Source organism: Sander lucioperca, chromosome 22 (assembly GCF_008315115.2).
Source record: "Sander lucioperca isolate FBNREF2018 chromosome 22, SLUC_FBN_1.2, whole genome shotgun sequence".
Taxonomy (NCBI): domain Eukaryota; kingdom Metazoa; phylum Chordata; class Actinopteri; order Perciformes; family Percidae; genus Sander; species Sander lucioperca.
The window spans coordinates 10,458,288-10,479,634 of record NC_050194.1 but is presented as its reverse complement, the minus strand read 5'-3'; the positions used below and the strand labels follow the sequence as shown (position 1 = coordinate 10,479,634).

The following is a 21,347-nucleotide window of genomic DNA, read 5'->3' as shown; positions in this document are numbered from 1 at the left end:
TCTCTGGCTATATCAAATTGCTTTCATTTCAGCACAACCTTGATATTCGACTGAAGGCCAACATCATTCTGCTGTGTCAGAGCCAAATGTTGAGTAGGCATTTCACCTCGCAGGGCTTTCAGGTGACACGACACATCCTTTAGTGGCCATATTTGAGGTCCTCAGCCCTCAGGCAACGCTGGCTGTGTTGTTTTATGACTGATTCATCTGATCAATTATCTGTGTTGTGATAATGTCAAAACCATCTAGTTGGCTAAATGTCACTGTCTTGTTGTCAGCATGTGATTTTGCCTTGCTTGCTACAGCATGAAGTGTTCATAACCCAATGAAGTTGAAACTAAATTTGTAAACCATGACTTTTTAATTGTTTATCTCTACAGTTTCAATGTCGAACCTTTTAGTCATATGCTAGCGGTGTGGCTCTGTGCATGTTGGTTGTTTGGTTGGTCGGTCAGTCCACCACTTTGGTCCAGACTGAAACATCTCAACAACTATTAGATGGATTGCAATGAAATTTGGAACATATATCTATGGGGCCCCGAGGATGAGTCTTAGTGGCTTTGGTGATCCCCTGCCCTTGCATATAGCGCCACCATGAGGTTGTGGTTTTTGAGTTAAATGTCTCAACATCTTCAGGCTAAAACTTGTTACACACATTCATGTCCCCTTCAGGATGAGTTTTGATTCTCTGCTCGAACTTGATTGGGCCAGGCTATAATTTCTCAAAATGATGTATGGCTTGAATCAGGTCGGGTTTGCGCTGTTTTTTGTGTGTACTTAAATTGTTTAAAATTAAGACCTCATAGCCTGGTAATGTCATGAATTATGTATGGGTGTGCACAGCTGTGTTTGATCACCGTCTTCTGGTTATCTATTCAACTCTTTCCATTTGCATGGATTAAAAAAGCAGGCCCAAACCTGCTGCAGTGGTTCAGGCTCAGTTTGGGCTTAGACAGAAACTATACAGTTTCACGTAGGGTTTGGGTCTGGGTTTTTTTGGGCCCGATTATCACTCTACTTGTAATAACGTTGGTGATCCTTTTTATCTAGTGCAATCATTAGGTCGAAACTTAACTTATGCATTACCTTTGTTCATAACCAAATATCTGCAAGCTCAAGCTGTAATGTATACTATACTAATTAGCAGATGTTAGCATGCTAACATACTAAATCACTGTGGGATAGTTAATATGGTAAACATTACACCCGCATAACATCAGCGTTTTAGCATTATCATTGGGAACATGTTAGCATTTAGCTCAAAGAAAGGACTGCTAGCGTGATTGTAGACTCTTGTTGTCTTGTTAAATTTGTCACAAGTCCCATATTGGTTCCTGAAAGAGGATAAGGTATAATTTAAGGTATGTATTTTTGGCTTGGTGCCCACTGCGCAGACGTGGCTACAGGCAGCAGCCTCTCAGGAATCATTCTTGGTAACCCAGGAGCTATATCTTTTGTCATTATTTCTCCATAGCTGGTTCTCTGTAATGGTGCCAGACATAATTTCTGTAAACTTTGTAATCCAACACCTCTGTTCCGTGCCTCATCTCCTTCTGAATCCTATTCCAGTTGTGATATGAGAGGATCCGACTAATGAACTGTAGCTTATTATCAATGTCTCACATCAAGGGGTGAAGAGGAGGGAAAGCACCACTTTCTTTTTCTTTTGTACCTACTGTGCTTACGTCGACACACCCTGTATTACACCTTGGTTTAACTTGTAGAGCAGCTAAGTCTATCCAGTGGTTAAAAAAAATGCCACACTGGTAGATAGATACTGTGTAATATTTGATTAATTCTCATTTACTTTATCCAAACTGTCATATTTAGACAATAATCCAAGAGAATCATGCATCCCAAGAGAAGCGCTCTTTGCTCCTTATCCCTCCTTGATTGGTGGATTTAAATGTCACCTGTCCTTTGTTATGGTGATTGTAATTTAATTGTGGGTTAATACTTTTCTACACAAGACTGTTGTCTGGCCCCTGCATGTCAGCATGGAGAGCGGGGTTAAGCCTGTGGATGATAGGTAGTGAGGTGGGAGGAAAAGCTATTCAGAGACTGTTGTAATTACTGCTTCAATCGTACCACACTAAGTCAGGCTAGACGCAACAAGCCTGAAATCATCCTGACAGGTTGGGAAGAGGAGAGATGAGAATGAGGTGAGAGGAGGGAAGGGATGGGGAGAGGAGAAGTTTGGAGTGCAAGACAGGAGGGAGGAGAGGTGAGGGTGCCAGGGTTAGAGAAAATAGTAGAGAGACAGACGAGGAGACGTAGGCAAAGAGTGTTGTAAATACACGCACAGAGTCAAAATCCGCAGATTATCTTGGTGCACTGCCTCGAATTTGAACCCAGACGGAAATGTGAAATTACATTTTCCGAGAAAAGCATGGGATGGTGGGCTTGGGCGTAAATCTGATGGTTGACAGTTGTGGTTGTCAGAGCCGCCGTGATGTTTGATAATCCTGAAAAATGGCAAGAGTGAAATGGGAGGGGGGCTTTTTCATTCCCTCCTGCTTGAATGCACTTGACTTTAACAAAATAGGGCAACCCATGCTGGCATGTGTGTGTGTGCTCATTTGGACTGCAATCAAGGTCTTGACAGATTTGCAGTGTCATTCCCTCGCAAAGATCACACATGTACGCACGCACGCACGCACGCACGCACGCACGCACGCACGCACGCACGCACACACACACACACACACACACACACACACACACACACACACACATCCACTTAACACCCAACATCATCTCCTGGTTCCCAAATCTGCTGGTGTGTTTCCACATGGTGCATCAAAGAGACAGAGGCTGAGAGATCAAAGACTTCTCTGGCTGTGCTCTTCTGCATGGCTCCTCTCAACTCTAATTCAAATGTGTGCCAGCCAATCAGGCAGCGAAGGCAGGCAGGCATGTACGGGGTGTCTGGGTAACGATCGACCCCTCAAACCATCCATATCTGTGGAAACCTGCTCTCTCTGTTTATCAGCCCCTCTGTCTCTTTCTCATTCTTAGTAATTCTTCATCATTCTCCCCCCGTGTCTGAAACTCTGCATTTTTGTTTTTCTCTCTTGCACTTTTTTTAATGAACGGCACAGATGAAGAAATCCATTAACAGGGTTCCCGTATTTGTTTCATTTTTCCTCAGAGAGAGAGAGAATGGTCAGTACCTCTGTTTTGTGATGACATTCAGAGGAACCCTTTGTATGTGTAGGTCAAGTAACACACTTTAGAATGATTTAACCATTCATATGACAGAGATTGAATCAGCTTCTACTGTATTGAGACACCACAAAATGGCTTAAAGTACCTGTCCGCTATGATGTAACATAGATGAATCAGCCCACTGAACTGCTGTCTGCGGTCCACTTTTCCAGACATGGAATAAACCCGGTCTTAACTACTCTAATCTAACTCAAGGCTTGTTTTGCAAGGTTTGTTAAGACCACAGGTCTTGTGAGATCAGAGAGTCTTTAAGGGATGGCACTAAAATCCCAGCTGATGCCCATCCCTGTGTTGCTTAAGTAGACCGATGAAAACATCATGGCTGTACTCTCTGTCACAACATTGTAACCTGAATGAAGCTGAGTTTTATGACTAAGCTCAATTATTACTTTCGTCATCCTCTGCATGCTGTTGTGCCTGTGGCCAGGACTGAAATAACCCTAAATTTGCGGCATTTCCATAAATCCTGCTTTTGTTCTTGTAAACAAACATTTTACGCTGTCAGCTTGGGAGCATCTACTACACATATGTGGGTTAAAACATGTTCATTTTACTCATAAGCCCTCAAAATATACAACATATAGACATTTGGAAGACTTATCCTGAAATCTACCTCAAATGGCAAAAAATGCACATTGATGCTTTGGTACACTGTAGAACAAGAAGAAAACAGTCCCAGCTGTCCTAATAGATAATTCCTATGGTACACCTACTGTATGCTGTGGCTTGTAGTGTTTTTCAAGGTGGATATGCTAGAATACTGCTGCTAAAAGTAAAGTGGTTGGCTGAAACAAATATACATAATACAGAAATAACTCTTTTTTTTAGTACCAAAAGTAAAACTTCCAAAAAGTTGACAATGCAAAACAATATCAAAACATTTGCAAAAACTACCAGCATTTAGATTAATCTAGCAAATTGAGTATATTGAAACTGAAGTCTAACAAAAGTAGAACATTTTTGCATGATTAACACCACTACAAATTATGACAGCAAACTGAGTATCACACCTAAATATTTAACATGTTTAATGTCCCACACCCTCTTCGTTTAATTCAAGCAAGAGTAAGTCAACCAATCTGCTTTTTTCTACATAGCTACAGTAAGAAAATTGCATCTTGCTATTTAGAATTAACATGTATATAAATTGCTGTGTCATCTGCATACATTTTGATATTAACTTCTGAACAGATAGGTATGGTAGATGATGAATATAAATTCTAAATAAAAAAGGGCCCAAATAGAACAATGAGGGACACCGATAGAGCACTCATGAAATGGTGTTTTTTCCTTTAATTCTTGTACAGTGGCTTTGTATGCCCCTGACATCTCCACCAATTGCAGGGTTAGGGAAACTGCTATGTTGCCTGACAGGTGAAACTCTTGGCAAAAAAAACCTTGTAAGTCGTGCTCAATCATAACTCACATTCGTTAACTTGATTTTCGATTTCCAAAAGGGCCACTAATTACTACCACTCTGGTTAGCAGCTATGAGAAAATAACTACAGCTTGAGACTGGACCGGTAACCCACTCTGTTGTTCTGTGGCGGGAAAACTTCGCTCTTTGAAAAGGTGCAGTCCCTTTGGGAAGAACGCTCCAGCAACAAAACATGTTGTACGTTCAAAAGCTTACCTTCAAGCTCAAATAATGATAATACACATAATGTGCCTTTTGCTGTCAGACACTTTTAGTGCAATGAAAAGGTATGTATGTAATACCTTAAGGACCACAAGGAACCTCTGCGTACTGACATAGACCTTTGCCGTACAGTGTGTTCGAGTCCCAGCTGTAGGGTTGTACTTTTCAGCACTTTGAACCTGTGTGTCTGGATAGAGAACACTGACAATGAAAGTCTTTAATTGTTTGATTTTCTTTGTCTCTTTCTGTCTTTCCCTCTTTCTTTTTGTCTCTCTGTCATTATGACTTTGTGCTGGTGTGAACCAGGGAAACATGATTGTAATATTTACAGTGGAAATCATCTCGGAGCACACAAAGCCCATTAGATGATGAGTGCAGATGATCGACAAAGGAAGGCGGGGGGAAGGACTGATGATTGATATAATGATGGTCTTCCGTTCCTTCTCGCTTCCACTTAATTGTATCGCTTGCCAATCAGCCGACTGTTGGCTCAGTCGCACACAAATCAATCTGACTATTCCTAGAAGAGATATCCGCTCTGTCCGCTGCTCCTCCCCACTGAGCGATCTATATCTGTGCTGAGTCGGGTCCATGAGTAATTTTTGATTGACACGTCGGGGAGACAGGAGACGGGAGCCACATAATGTCACCTCGTTTGTGTCAATAACATATTGACTGCAGCACAAATAACAGCCTGGAGGAAATGTCTGTGTTAAATGTGAAATATAAGTGGGAAATTTGCTGCGTAGAGGAGATGATGTTGTATCATCAAGCTGCATTAGCCGTGGGAGGTGAAAGAATAAGATTGAGGGAGCTTTGTCTGAAGATGGGGAGGGCATGTCTCAACAAAAACCCTTATTATCCTTGCTTAAAGCTGCCCAGATTTGTCCTCGTACAAGGCAAAGACCGAGAGACTGATAAAAGACAGGACAATTTAGCGATTGTTCCCGTGTGTTGCCAGACAAAAGGATGTCAAACAAGCGCACTTCTCTCTGGACTAACCTCCATTTTTGGCCCTCACTTTTTGTATACATTTAGTCAGTTTGGTGTTTTTGTCAGTGTGTGTGCATGTTTGCTGCGTGATATTGTATTCACAAGGTCTTTTTGTGCCTGTGCTTTGACTTTGAGTCGGAAAATAAAGGGATGGACCGCCTCAGGACAAGTCATACAGAGCACAGATAATAAGAGGAGCTCTGTTTGGAAATTCACAGCAGCGCAGTTGCAACGCCAGAGCTGAGTGGGTAGAAAGTAACATGTTAACCCCCAAAACTGCTGGCCATCATATCTGGAAATGGTGCAACACACACTCCGGCAGCTGCATTGAACCATGACGTAAAACATTTAAACATTTTTACAAGAATAATTGGATATATAAAGCACATATAGTAATGAAACCCTATACTGTACATGCCTGTTGCATACAATAGGTAGCACATGCATGAAATCCACTGTGATTATATTTGCATACATTACATGCTTATAATTCACATAAAGGTTATATCTCATAAGCAGTTTTTTATACACACTTAAAATACAATCACAATTATCCCTGTATGACCAAATAAACATATATTTCCAAGCCCAAAATATGAGCCCACTTAAACTGTAAATGCAATAGGTCCTGCACATGCTCCACATCTTAAATAGAGCACTCGGGGATCATGAATAATTGCAGAATATTATAATTGCTTGTAAACGCACTGGCCCACCTAAGGAAATATCTCCAATCAGTTAATTTCTGCTGTTCTGTTGCTAGAGAAAACAGTTGAATAATTAATAAAAAATTACAACCACTGTGAGATGTGTTATTTAGCAGCACTTAAGGCTTTGCACTTCTCTCTGCTTAATGTTTTGACTGTTCCCCTTATGTCATAATTGTTTCACCAGGGTATTATTTGTGTTGAAGCAAAATTGTTGGAGGAACAGAGAAAAAAAATAGTGTGTTCAAGTGCTCAGTGATCCAATGGAGCCCCGAGGCTCAGTTATCTGACCCCCTTTACTTTCTTCCCTGCCGAGACTGTAACACACTGCAGGCCACCAGGATCATGTAAAGCACAGCCACACTGCTTTCCCCTGTGTGTATGTGTTAGTTTGTTGGAGCTTGAGATGGAGGTGAAGTGTTAAAACAAAAATGATAAAATCCACCCTGATGCTACAGGAGCCTTAGATATTTAATACTAATTAGCTTCAGTGACACTGGATACTAGTCCTAATCTATAAGGCCATACTGATAATACACCTGTATTCATCCCTGATGTATTGGTGAAAATAGCAGAGTCTGTGTGTTAACAGAGAATCATTGCTGGAGGATGCTTAAATAACTTCCATGTCAGAAAAATGTAGAAACTTGTAATTTGTGAAACAAAGTAGAGAGAGACAAAGCTGCCATTTTGCTAGATTAACATTGTTTGAAATGGACAGAAAAATGAACATGCTTATTTTTATTCCCTTAAAGGTCCCATATTAAGCAAATTTTGAGGTTCATACTTATACATATTTTGGGTTTTTGCTAGAACATGTTTACATGCTTTTATGTTCAAAAAACATTATTTTTCTCATAACGTTTGTCTGAATATACCTGTATTCATCTTCTGTCTGAAACGCTCTGTTGTAGCGCCTGTCTCTTTAAGACCCACTCACGATAAAGCCCAGTCTGCTGTGATTGGTCAGCGTTTTCCTGGTCTCCCGCATCTGTGCTCTTTGACAAAAGATACTAAAGATAGCGCATTTCAAGCGGCGCCAATGTTATGAAACTGTACACACTTCCTGTCTCCTAAAGGGGTGTGGCCTCGTTTGAACGTGTAGTGAACGTCGTGTGGATGGATGAAAAGTTATATTTGAATCATTTATTAATATGTTCTTTTGTGAACGTTAGATATTTACAGTGCTAAAAGACATATTTAGCATCACGTAGATTAGTTTTGTTAGGGCGTTCACGAACGTTAGCTGACGTTAGCTTCTCTGAACAGGTCTCAAACAAAGTAAATTTTCTCCTGATGTGTCCGTATGAATAATTTCATTTTAGTGTGTTATGTGGCTTGTGAGAAATGGGTCCTATATATACTTTGGTGACTATGGGGCGAAATAATCACTCATAATCTGTTTTCACGTTCCCTCTCCTATTGGAATCAATACACTCGGACTTGCCGCTAGTCTCCTAAAGAGGCATTGCAGTGACGGAGCTCACGTGACACTGATACAGGAAACTACTCCAGGTTGGGGTGTCTTGGTTCTAAACAGTCTCTGTCTTGGCACTGTAGCAGCACTTTCTACTTATATATAGTATAGTCGTGACATCACATTTGTACGGAAGTTCTGATGGCTCGTGCACCGTTTCTGAATACAGACTGTGTGCATTCTTTGTGGATTGACATTTTGATACTTTCACAGTATTTATATAGCATCTTGAATTGCTTTATAATAAAAAACAGACATGGAAATCTCACTTTTCACAATATGAGACCTTGAAAATGATCAATACTGGACAAGGTTGGGCCCATAGGGCATTGATGAAAACTGTGTTATTCAGTGGCCTGGTTACCATAAATCATTGCTTTTTATTCAATCAGACGGTCAAGACTCAAAACAGGGTTGTGTACATTTACGTAGACAGACGTAGAGACATGTTTTTGGGTAAATTGTATGTGTTCCAGTGCAAATTGGTCAAATAATGGCATGCATGGAAAGGCTTATATCACTGGCGACTATAAAATTAACCACTTTTTCTGTCGTCGGGGAACATATTTATCACAGGATAAAAATAACTTCCTCTAGCTTCCTGTGTAAATTAATTTTATGTTCTGATGTAAAAGTGGTTGAGGACCTATTTACCAAGCAGCTGTGAAATATCCTGTAAATAAAAATAAAGGTTAAACTGGCCCACTCTGATAATAATCTCTTAATATGGGGCTGAAGTTGGTATGGTAATGGACAATAAGCAGTGCAGACCTATTGCTCAGCGTACTATAGAAAAACATGCTATGAGCAGAAGCTTATGAAAATAATCTATGGTCCATTGGGGATAGGGGGAAAACTGTTGTAATCTGTTAATGTACTGTTGGCGTTCTGCCATCTACAGTTATCAGCCATCATGATTTATGTAGAATGCAGATATTAGTAAGTAATGTATTCTAACACAGTGCCGGTTTTATTTAGTGTAGCTGATTAGCACAATCGTTAAGTTTGACATGTCTGTGTAATGCTAACATCCATTTCTTTTCTAAAAACTCAAAATCAGCATCCAGTCTTTTCACCACTTCCTCACTCTGCACTGCTGTCACTGCAAATGAGGTGTGTGTGTGTGTGTGTGTGTGTGTGTGTGTGTGTGTGTGTATGTGTGTGTGTGTCACTGTTTACTGCCACTTCTAATGATTTTGGACATGCATGTGTTCCAAACTGTCTCAGTATGCTGTAGTTGTAGGAGACAGACAGTGGTCATATTTCTTTGTCTTTGTGTGCTGATTTGTGTGTACATGTTTGTGTTTGTGCTCATGTGCGTATGAGCACCACTTGGCAGTAATACTGTTATGGCAAATTCCACGCGGCCCTCGCTTAGGCCTTCCAGGAGCAGAAATGCTTTGACGATATTATCAGTCAACTGCCCCCTTCAGGTAAATGTTATCAGCTCTAATGCTGTGCTGAAGGAACGATAACACAGTGTTGCAGCCAGCAGAAATGACAAGCCAGCATCCAATCTGCATATCAAAGCCTCGGCTAAATTCCTCTGCCATCTTTGTGCGCACGCACGTTAGTGCACGTTTGTGTGTGTGCGTGCTTGACACGCACACACACAAATGGTGTGCATGGATTTGAAATGCTGTGCTGCCATTTCTCCGCAGTCTCAGAGGCAAGTTGTTCCTGGCCCCGCCACAATGACGGTTCATCCCTGATAAACTCAATCACTGTTTCTTAGAAAATTCCAAAAAGAAGCTTAATTACTCGCCCATAAACATCTCAGAGACGCTGATCCGGTTCTGTGTTTCTGTGGGAATGCAAGGCCTCGATACCATCTGTCATCTTGTCTCTTCGCTTTGAAGGAGCTGTCACTCAAAGCCAGGCTTTACTCTCTGTCTGGACACAGCACACCTCAACAGCTAATGTGACAATTGCGGCAGACGTTGATTCATCTGGCCTGGGCCCAGCCCTACGCGCTGCCATTCTTATTGAGGACCAGATGCTGAAAGCGGAGGCACAGAGGGTGTTTCATGACTGGAAATGAGACTTTTATGTCTTCCCAGAGTCAATGAACAAAGAGAGAGTGTGACAGTGTCATGTGTCCTGTATTTAGTATCACATACTTTAATTAAGTGGAAACATCAGCTTTTTTTTCTTGCTCAGGTTACAAACTGAATATTCACGACGCAAGGCTAAAAATGAATCTCATTAAAAAAAAAAGAAGTAAAACTTAGATTATTTTTCTTGACACCCTTAAAGGTCTAATTACGCCAGTCGGGGGCCAATCTATAGTAACTTTATTTAAAAAAATGATTTAGTTCATGCTAGTTTAGGCTGCATGATAACATGCAAACCAGGTCTTGTAAACAAAAGTCACACTGACTCACAACTGGCTTGTTCACTGGACAGTGTTTTAGAAACCTGTCATCTCATGAGGTTGGAGATTTTGGCAGCATGGTGAATCAAATAAATCTAACTTGAGTCCCTTCAACTTTAGCCAAGAATCGTGTACTTTCTGTGCTTAAGAGCATGTGAAGGAATAACAGAGCGTGAGCATCAGTCCTGACTGCAGCTTGTTTTGCTCAGCTGCCGGCTATCAAATGTCAACATCTGTCTTCGTATAGCATTCAAACCTTTGCGTTTTTTGGGTTGTTTCCTGTTCTCAATACATTTTTACATCTAAGAAACAGCACCACACTCATCTTAGAAGAAGCATTTTCATCTGTCTTGGTTTGGTTATTTTAGCCTGAATGTTCCGGCCAAATTAACTTGTAAGCACTCCCAGAGTTTGATGAAACTGCCCTGAATGTGTCCAGGGTGAAAGTATCGTTAGTCTCATAAATTATGGAGAGAGAATATGCTTTGGAGTTAGCAGTTAAAGAAAGATGTTCTGAATGGGGCAAACATACCTTAAAATAAAGTGAACCGGTGCTTTCACTTTTCTTGATCTGAGAGCTGCGATGGCCTGAAGAAGCTGCCATGCTCAGTGGTTAATATACACACAGTATCTGTTATTCTGCCACAGGGCGAGACAGCTCTGGTTTTACAGAAATATCCAGCGTTGCCCGAGCTTCAGTCTGGTCTGCAGAGCTTCTCCTGTGATCTTTCTCCTTACTTTCTGTCTTTACCTTCACCAGCCATTAAAGCTTGCCGCCTCTTCACGCTGAAACTGATCCCTTTTATAAGCTGTAGTTAGCGTCAGGGAAAACACCTTAGGGGGGATCATTAGACTGTAATGAAGCAGGAGGTAAAATACCATGTTCACCCGTCGCTCTCCAACATTCCTGATTGTCAGGTTTAATTATAGCACCGCAAGGTCTTTGGGGCGTCACGTTGTTTTACTGTGTTTATCTCATTTCTTTTATTCCCCCTCCACCTCTTCCTTTCAGCAGATGGACACATGGTCTAATTGGGCTTTCTCTTCCCTCCTGTCCCAAAGGAATTGCCTTTTGAGGGGGGCATTTAGGAACGTGGGGCATGTTGTGATACGTAATTAACAAACAGCAGAGCGGCGGCTAAGGTTACGGTGGGAAAAAGGTTGTGTGACCCACAGCTGTCCGTGCTCTGGCTATGGTATAGATGCGGATTAAATAACATCTGTTCCACACGGCTGCATACTGTATGAGCTTGATTAAAGTAGAAAGCTCTGCTCTTACAATTGAATATCTGCATACCCCTTCCAAGCTTCACCACTGACATCCTCTTCAGAGGAAAAGAGGGAGGTTGGGTAGTCAAAACAAGTGATGCAACCAACCTCAGATGGGAAGATTAAAAAGCCATCCATAACGCCCAAGTCCCAACATGTATTGCTGCCTCACATGAAACAGGATGGAAAAGGTTGCATGTACTGTACCAGTCAGTCTCCGCTTAAGCACCTCTTAGAGATGAGCATCATTTGAAAGGGATGACAGCATGTGATTTGTTGATGTGCTGCTTAAGTGGAACAACAATATACTCAGACTGAGTTGCCTATTTGTTTATTGGCACACTTTAATTTTAATTGTGTTTAACAATGCTGTGTCATTACAGTTTATAGGTGCTTTATTGGCACAAGATGCAAATTTACTCGCTGCTGAAACAAAACCATCAAATAACAGATTATACATGGACTCAAATAGCAACCATTATGTAACTTACAGTTACAACATAAAATAATAATGCCTTTTTTGTTTTAACAGGTTCAAAGAGAGATTATTGCTAAAATATTTTTTATGTGTGCAGACTAAAAGCAGTTTGAATTGATTTTATTGGCCAGTGGGGGGCAGTGCAACAAGCTGTAAACACAACATTCGCATATACAGCAGATAGGGCTAACGTGTTTGCAAACAACAAACAACATTAGCATTTTGAGTTTTGTTTTTGGCCACCCTAGAAATTGTACCTACAAATTGTGGAAAAAAATTGCATCTAAAAAATAGTGCCTTGAAAACTCCTGAGCTAGGCTAACAAGCTAGTCTATAACATAGCATGACTATCCTGCAGCCAAACAGCCACCAGCATAGCCAGCCCCTAAAGCTAACTGAAACTGCAAAAACTGTATTTTTGGCCACTTGGGGGCAGCATAAACAATCTGTAAACACAATAAGCACTATTTTAAGTCGGTATGTTAAAGCTGTTATCAAACAGTTGCCTATCTACACATCTAGCAGATGCAGAGCAACGTTAGCATTAGCTTTGGAGTCATGTTTCTGGCCACCTGATTAATGTAGGTTCAATATTTTCCCCCCTTTTAGCTCTGTTTTACTTTTCACTAACTCCTGAGGGGAAATATGTGGCTCTTTAGCTGCTAAATGCTCCACTGTGTTCACCAGCTGTAGTTGTCTGCAGATAGTGTTCAGAGCATTTTCACTGAAAACAACCTTTTTCCATTAAATGATGCTATAACTGAATTTTCAGGTGATAATTCTCTATGGGACTGTCACTACGAGCCACACCTTACACATTACTCATTTAAACCACTGTTATTGAAATATAAAAACTGACTTTTGCAGCTTTAATGTAGGCTACTATTGGCATTTCAAAGACGATGTCAGTTTCAGCTAAAAGAAGTACAAAAAACTACAGTGGGATTATTTGAATTTTGGGAGTGTTTTGGCCCTATACCATCTTCCCAGTCCTGCAGATTATTAATGTCAGTGGGGTGTGGATAAAGAAAGGATAAAGACAAGACCATATGGTTGCGCCCACCGAAGGATTATGATTTGTTGTTGTTTGCAAAAAAAGAGAGAGAGAGAGGGAGGAAAAGTGACTTCAGCATTGTTAGGCCTGGCGAGGAGAAAGCAGCTTGGCAAAACGCCACGGATTAGTGTGCTGCGAGAGCTTTCCTACCAACTGTGATGCTGTGCTGTGTGTTCAGTTAACTCAGTGCAGTGTTGAAGTGGGAGGGGGAAGGGGGGCATCTATGGTGTTTGCCCAGCGCTTATTCAAATATGAGCTTTGGAGTCTGAGTTCTTGTCCAAGCACGAGCTAACTTCAGAGGGGGCGTGGCCGTCTCATCATTCAAAGTAATGATCCCTGAAAATCATAGCCCAGCGTCTGGAACAGGCCACTGCTTTCACCTTTAATTCCACATGTCCTCCCCTAATTTACTGTTCACGGACAACTTAAGCAGGCAGACTACTTAAACATGCAGCGTTCACTATCCAAAACACTCCCTCTCCTACATAGAAGAGCACAACTCATAATTTATTAGTCAGTCTGAAGAGGGGCTTTCACGTCTGTCACACCGTCCGTGTAAAGAAACATTAAAAGCAGTTTGTTTGAAGAGCTGCAGTTAAGTGCAACAGATTTAAGACATTTTAAATATGCAAATTAACATTGGTTTTTTTGACCATGTTTCTTTTATTCCCTGAATTAAATGTGCATGCATCTGCCATGGTGTGTACGTCATTAGTAGCTGTTGCTAGCTGCAACTAAGGAACTAAGCTTGTCAGTTTGTGTCTCCATGGCCGGTTGCCTGCTGCATTTTTCTCCCTCTTCACTCGTTTCTTTGTGTAGATCTGATCCACTTTCTGTTTCGGAGACGTGAAAACTGCTGTTCACGTCTGTCTTAAAAAGAGACTTGAAAAAAATGAGAACCTATCCTTCAATATCTTAAAGCTGTCAGTATGATCACACTCTGCCATCGGCTCATTCATTCAGCACCTTTCATCTTCCTTTGCTTGTCATCCTTTTTTTCTTGCTTTTCGCATGTTTTATTTCCTCTTTCCCCTCACGGCTTCTTTTCTAACCCTCCCAAGGCCATTTCCTATTTTCTCTGTCCCTTTTCTCTCCCCGTCACTCCTTTTCACCATCACTCCTTCTTCCTCCAGCCACACCTCTCAATCTATGGTCTTAGGAGAATAGAAAGCGAGAGGAGAGCGCTGATCCCCACGACAACATCTCTGGGCTCTCATTTTCTCCTGATATGATATGAGTGATTCACGCTCACTTTACTCTGTCCCTTTCCTCCCCTCCTTTGAGTTTCTTCCCTCTACTTACTCTCGCAGCCCTCCCTGGAAAATCTGAATCTGACGTTTATCGTTCCTCCTCTCGCAAAACTTGTTTTTCCTGCTCATAAAGCCTCCCAGACAGTCCTTATAAATGCTTAACAAGGTCAGTTTTGTATTGTACTTTCCAGCCGTGTCCATCCGTTGGGCTTCCTCTTTTATTTGTGAGGTTATAATGGTGCTGCAATAAAAAAAAAAGAGGTTGGTTCCTCTGAGCTTTGAGGAATACAAGGCTGCCTTTCCCTTCATTTATTGCTCTTATGAAACAGAAGAACTGACTCATGGTGTTCGTGAGATCTGATAAAGTGTGTTGCTTGTATGTTTTGTGGTTAAATCTCCTGGATACCTTCCTCATTCCATCTCAGTGCTTTGGTTTCTCCATTCACCCCTCTCTCCCTCTCTCTCCATCTCTCTCTTGTTTTTCCCCTGGATATTTTTCTCCAGTTTGGAGCCTCTGTGACCTTGCCATACTAGTCCTATAGCTCCAGGGTTTCCCTATGTGTATTTATAGTTTATTTATAGGCGCAGATCTGTGTTCTATCTGCTTATCAACAGCCACCGTGTACCCCACCCACCAATTTACCAGACACAGCCCTTGGATTTCAGGACACCACAGGCCCTGGCTGCAGTCGCTCACAGCTCACCAGACCTTGATGCCGATCCTCCCTCTCTCTTTCATTCGCTGCTTTTTACTAAAGTGTATCCCAAATCCCTTGATTTGTGTCACTGAGTCATGTTCTTTTTTTCACCACCCAGTTTGTATTATTTCTTTCTTTTACCGTCTCCCTTTCTCTCCGCTAACCCACTTTTTGGGGGTTTCTCTTCATAGCTCTAAGACTCTGAGGCCCTTGCTGCCCCTCGGTGGTTCTCTCCAGAAACGACAGAAGAATACTCAAACGCTCCTCTCCTCTGTTCTTCTCGTCATGTGTGTATTATTTTAGCTATGAGGCGTGAACTGTGATCCGGAGAGATTTGTGTGTCATAAATCAGACGTGCGAGTCGCCTACTGGAGCATGTTGCCAAATCCCATCAGTGCATATTTTTTACACAATCCGTGTTTCTGCTTTTACAACAACATGTGAGTCAAAAGTGGCGACACACAGAAGCACACAAGTTGGATCCTGTTACAGTGGCATGCCACCGCCTTCTCAGCTAGGCAGCAAACTGTATAATTAGACTAATTGTCTCAGCAATAAATTTCAATCCAGACATGAAAGAATTTGGGGGGGTTTACGTTACTAATTACTCACACCGGGACATATGTTTAATGCCTGATGCATGGTGGTGGATGGTGGGTCATTTTAAGCCAGCTTTGATTAAAGTAAAACTCACAAGTTGATGCTGAGTTAAATGAAATTGCGCGCAGCAGCCACATGATAAAAAAAAGCACCTTGGTAGTTTGTAGTGTGACTCAGAGATACTGTACAGAGAGAGAGAGAGAGAGAGAGGGCGAGTGGGATGGAGACAACGTGGGAGGCAGACAGGATGAAGCGCTGCCCGGCAGAATGAGCCACTTCAACTGGATTTAATGGGACGTTGCTAACGGATGTATGAATGGTTTATCTTCTCTCTTCTTCTCTCCCTCTGTCCCTCAATGTCTAATTCAGCTCCGCTGAATTAGACATTGTCAGCCATTCTGAATGAGGTGAGGCAGGGAAATCCTTTCATCCCATCCAAATGACTTTTATATACAGTATAGTTTCAACATAGACACGTACTTGACATATTATACTTCCCACAATCAGGTTGGTGAAGTCTTCATCAAAATGGACAACTTATTGCATAAAACAAGCACACTTGAAAAAAATAAAAATCAATTCATATGAATGCAGTTGGTGTTAAACCAAACATTTTAAAGTAACTGGTCAAAGAGCAACACCACTCTCATGTCTGTACACTAAATATGAAGCAAGAGCAAGGAAGCCATTAGCTTATCTTAAAGACTGGAAACGAGGGGAAACAGCTAGCCTGGCTCTGTCCAAAGGTAACTCTAAAGCTAACTAATTAACAAACCAAAATGTAACTACAGTAAGTTGTTTTTTTATGGGCAGTTACGTGGTGTAACTGTCAACTTGTAAGCATTAGAGGTGTTGGAAGGGGGACTTTTTTTTAGCTTTGGACATCTGTTTCCTCATTTCTGTTGTTTATGCTAAACTAAGCTAAGATAACCATCTCCTGGCTGTACCTTCATATTTAACCCACAGACATGAGAGGGCTATTGGTTTTCTAACTCTCAGCAAGACCGTAAATAAGGGCATTCATTTAAGCTTTTGACTTTTCATGCTGACATTTCTTGAGTTTTTTTAATACTCAAGAACATAAATCCCCAGAAATTAAATCCAGGCAAATTGTAATTTTTTTTACTAGTGTTGCCTTTTGTATCTTTATTTAACCAGGAAGAGACTCATTGAGATTAAAAATCTATTTTTGTGTCCTGGCCAAGACAGGCAGCAGTACAACCACACATACACTACATACACACAAAATACACAAAAACACTAAAAACATAAAACAACTGAAACAGCAAATCCTTCAAAGTCAACCAGAATCCTAAACACATCAGGCAAAACATCTACAGCCAGATGTGGCTGCCTCCAAGTCAATCAGCATCCTCTTAAAAGCGACCAATGAGACCAGCTCAGTAAGTTTCATGGATTTCTGTAACTTGTTCCATGTAGAGGGAGCAGCAAACTTAAATGCCTTTTTCCCTAGCTCAGTTTGGAACAGACAGAAGGAAAAGATCCTGGGAACGAAGATTGTAAGTCCCGTTACTAATTACACTGATATAGGTCAGAAGGTAGGATGGAAGGAGACCTAAAATAGCCTTGTATATGAGGATATGCCAGTGTTGAAGTCTCCGTGTTGATAAAGAAGGCCATCCAACACGTTCATACAGTTCATGGTGAGGGCTTTCATACCAGTGATGAACCTCAGAGATCCATGGTATACAGTGTCCAGTGCATGTAAACTTTGAGATGAAGCATGCATGTATAAAACATCACCATAGTCAAGTACAGACATAAAAGTGGCAGCGACCAGCCTCTTTCTAGAGTTGAACGAAAGGCAGGATTTGATTCTGAAATAAAACCCTAGTTTAAGTTGAATTCTTTTTGCTAACTGCTGAATATGAAGGGTAAAAGAAAGAGATTCATCAATTAAAATACCAAGATATTTGTACTTAGAAACACATTCAATATTCATTATCCATTTATGTTAGAAAATGTTGAGAGAAGACTTAATAATGCTGCAGCCATATAGACCTTTCTGTATGTAACACATTAATACACAGCCATGGTCTAAGATGGGCTGAGTTTATGGTGATTAAAAGATAGCCCCATTTGTCTCTAAACAAGCACTCTTGACAAATCACTACTCTTACCATCACCAGGATCTTTTTTTTCTCTTTCTTTCAAGACCAAAGCCACAGGAAATGAGAAAAATCCATTAGCTGGGTGGTTTTAGCCGTCTTGCCCCCCCAACACTGTACTTCAGTGGAGTGGAAGCGTAGTCCTGCCCTGTGGGCCTGCTGCATAACAAGGGCAGAGGAAATGGCCAGGCATTAATGGCAGCTTTGATTACTCTCCTGTCACTAATGTAGCCAACATGAAAGACAAGAAGAGGAGAGGGATGACTTCAGCCCCAATCAGAGGCAATCTGATGGCATCTACATGTAGCCGGGCCATTTCGAGCACAAAGAAAGGCTCTTCGGGGCATGTGCAGATGATCCCATCACCACATACCTCCAAGCACACAACTCTCATCCGTAGATCTGGATAATGGTTAGTTACTAGGAAGGTTACAGTATCTTCGCTCTTATCGCTGTCCTTCCTCCACCCTCTAAAGCCAGAAGGGTTGCTGTGCTGCTGTCTGTTATAGGTTGTTGCCTGCAGCTTGAGCAGCGGAGCTGCATTGCATGAAGCTACACATGGTTGTAGACACACTGGGTGTGGCAGCTATAGTCATAAAGTACAACGTGCTTTAAGACAACGTGTTCAGAGTCCGTTTCATGTTGAATGTGTTCTCACAATTGAAACACTTTCAGTTTCCACTGTGCACCTGTGTTCATATGTATGTAAACAAGACACATGGTATCTATTGGGAGCATAATGTGTCATGGAAATAGAATATTTGACTTGGTGCTTTTTGATAGTATATGTATCAAATATGAGAATTTTGAGATTGTGGCCATAGCTAACAAAATCTTCTGCTTTTGGCCGAGCTGGTATCAGCTTGGCTGATGTGCCCAATAATGCAATTTAATAATACTAAATCATAATAAATTGGTTTTCCAAGACTAGCTTATTAGTCTGTAGGTGAACCAAACTAGTGACACTACTCTATAGCTTGACTGTGTAAGCCTGCCAGTTGACCCTCTAAAGTCATAAATGTGTAGCTGCACAATTACTATTTTAATCATATCAATAAGTTTACCGAGTTTACCTTGTCATAGTTGAATTACGACAGTTCGGTGGGTAAAATAGGCATACATAGAACCTCAAAGTCCCATTGACACCCCTTTCCTATGCAAATCTCATCTTTGAAACTGCAGCTGAAAACGGGCGAATCTCAACAAAGCTCATAGTTGACGTCAACTCGGTGGCTGTACCTTATTTGGCTCTAGTCTGTAGCCTTTGTCACAACCCAAAATTTACATACAAACCACTGATCTGAGGCCAGCTGGTCTTCTGAAAATGCGCAGCTCATCTAAATATTCATGAGCATACCCTATAGGGGAGAAAACCTCTCGTTTCATTCAGGGCTTTCTCACAGGGTTGCATTAGGGCCCATAAAACAGTACCCGGGCCATTTTCAGCCCAACCAATGTTGTATACCCTATTCGGAGACCTTAAGGAACAGTGTGAAATACCCTATATAATCATTCTATCACCCCTTTAAAGTCATGTTTCAAACAAAAAAAGCCAAACATTTTATTATGTTGATCCAAGTTTGCAAATGTGAGATTGTATTGCTTTTCTTGGTCTTACATTGTAGTTAATTAAATATGTTTGCGTTTTGGACTGTTGGTCAGACAAAACCACAGTTGTCTGATGTTTTATAGACCAAACTATTAATCAAATAATTGAGAAAATAATCATAAGTTGCAGCCATGCAATATCATGTCATGAATGAATGAAAAGAAAAAAGTCTTTTTTTGGATTAGAGTTATTTCTTTGCTTCAATCTGCAATGTAATTTATCAACTCAACAAATGTGGTACTTTGTCTCTGCCCACTGAGATTAATTTCCGCCAATGAGATTAGCTCTGCCTCCAGAGAGGCTCTGGCTCCTTTAAATGTTTGGATAACCAAATTTCCAATTTGGCACATCCATGTCCCCAAGGGCATTGGTGTGTCATATAAAACCTGATAATGTGCTCAAAGTGCAGACATGTTGTTATCCACCCAGTTCACAACGGGAGTCTGTGCCCAGTGGAGCCATTTGTGTGTCAACCTGAGTAATATAAGCGCAGTATGGCAGCCTGTACTGTTCTGCCTGCACATAAAAACATAGAGGTGCATATAAACTACTGAGAAAAACTAGACTGTTAAAGGATTCAATTCAAAGCAGCCATATTATGCTCATTTTCAGGTTCATAATTGTATTTTAAGGTTGTACCAGAATAGGTTTACATGGTTTAATTTTCAAAAAACACCATATTTTTGTTGTACTGCACCACTCTCTCTCACTGCTGCAGATCCTCTTTTCACCTGGTCTCTGTTTTAGCTACTTTTCTTCTTCTGTACTATCTTTGATTGCACTTGCACATGCGCAGTAGCTCAGATGTAGATCATGTTAGCTAGCTAGCTCCATAGACAGTGTCACTGCCCGATGTGAGTCGAGTGCAGATGTGAGTCGCGCATGCTCAGATTTAAACTGTTTACGGCATAACGTGTCATACTGAAATTTGTGAAATCTATAAAATAATAAACATTTCTCTTTACATACAATAACAGAAGATGGTAATCATTTCAAAAACGTTGTAGCTATCTATGACGGTTTGGTTGCTAACGTTAGCTCAAAATGCCATTCAAGTGACAGCCTTTGTTGTGTTTGATTAACTTTTAGCTAGCAGTCATTTCAAAAACGTTTTAGCTATCTATGACTGTTTGATTGCTAACGTTAGCTCAAAACGCCATTAAGTGACAGCCTTTATTGTGTTTGATTGCTAACTTGTAGCCAGCAGCAGCAGTCATTTCAAAAATGTTTTAGCTATCTATGATTGTTTGATTGCTAACGTTAGCTCATAGACTGTGCGTTAGCTCAAAAAGCCGTTAGCATCTTGTAGGCTACTTGTCGCAAAGTGACGCATGCGCGACTCACATCTGCACTCGACTCACATCGGGCAGTGACAGACTGTAAAAGAAAGGCTGTTTCTACAACTTCGGTCAGTTACAAGACAGGATTAGCTGGGAGACTTCTAAATGAGGGCGCACATGTAAGTAGTTCTTTTGTAGATTATGGTGTTGTAGCAGTGCTTTGCTATTGAGAACGAGGTAGCATGCTAGCGTTAGCATGCTAGCATTAGCATTAGCATGCTAACGCTACGAGCTAATGGTTGCGGTTAGCCTGCTCGTTTCGGCTTGTGACGTCACAAGCCGTGCCGATTTTGAACAGCTCACCCAGAGACTGAAGGAAGGACACATTCAGAAACTGTATCTCACTCTAAACAGCATGGATGGATTTTTTTCAAAGTTTGTATGTGTGTGGAAGCACCAGAGACACAACATAACACCCCAAATCCCAGAAAAAGTGATTTTTTCATAATATGGGCACTTTAAAGGAAATTACTATATTTAAATTAAAATGGTTTGACTCAGT

At 41.1% G+C, this 21,347-nt stretch overlaps 1 protein-coding gene and 1 long non-coding RNA gene across 2 annotated transcripts in view; both read left to right on the top strand.

Annotated features, from left to right (window-relative positions):
• The window catches only part of fam20cb (FAM20C golgi associated secretory pathway kinase b), a 51,989-nt gene that overhangs the window by 5,065 nt on the left and 25,577 nt on the right, over positions 1-21,347 (top strand). The gene's annotated exons all lie outside the window — the stretch shown is intronic.
• Positions 15,463-21,347, top strand: part of LOC116044211 — a 20,837-nt gene continuing 14,952 nt past the window's right edge. The window contains exon 1 of the long non-coding RNA XR_004103639.2: positions 15,463-15,479. This is a non-coding gene — a long non-coding RNA (uncharacterized LOC116044211). The remainder of the gene's footprint in view (positions 15,480-21,347) is intronic.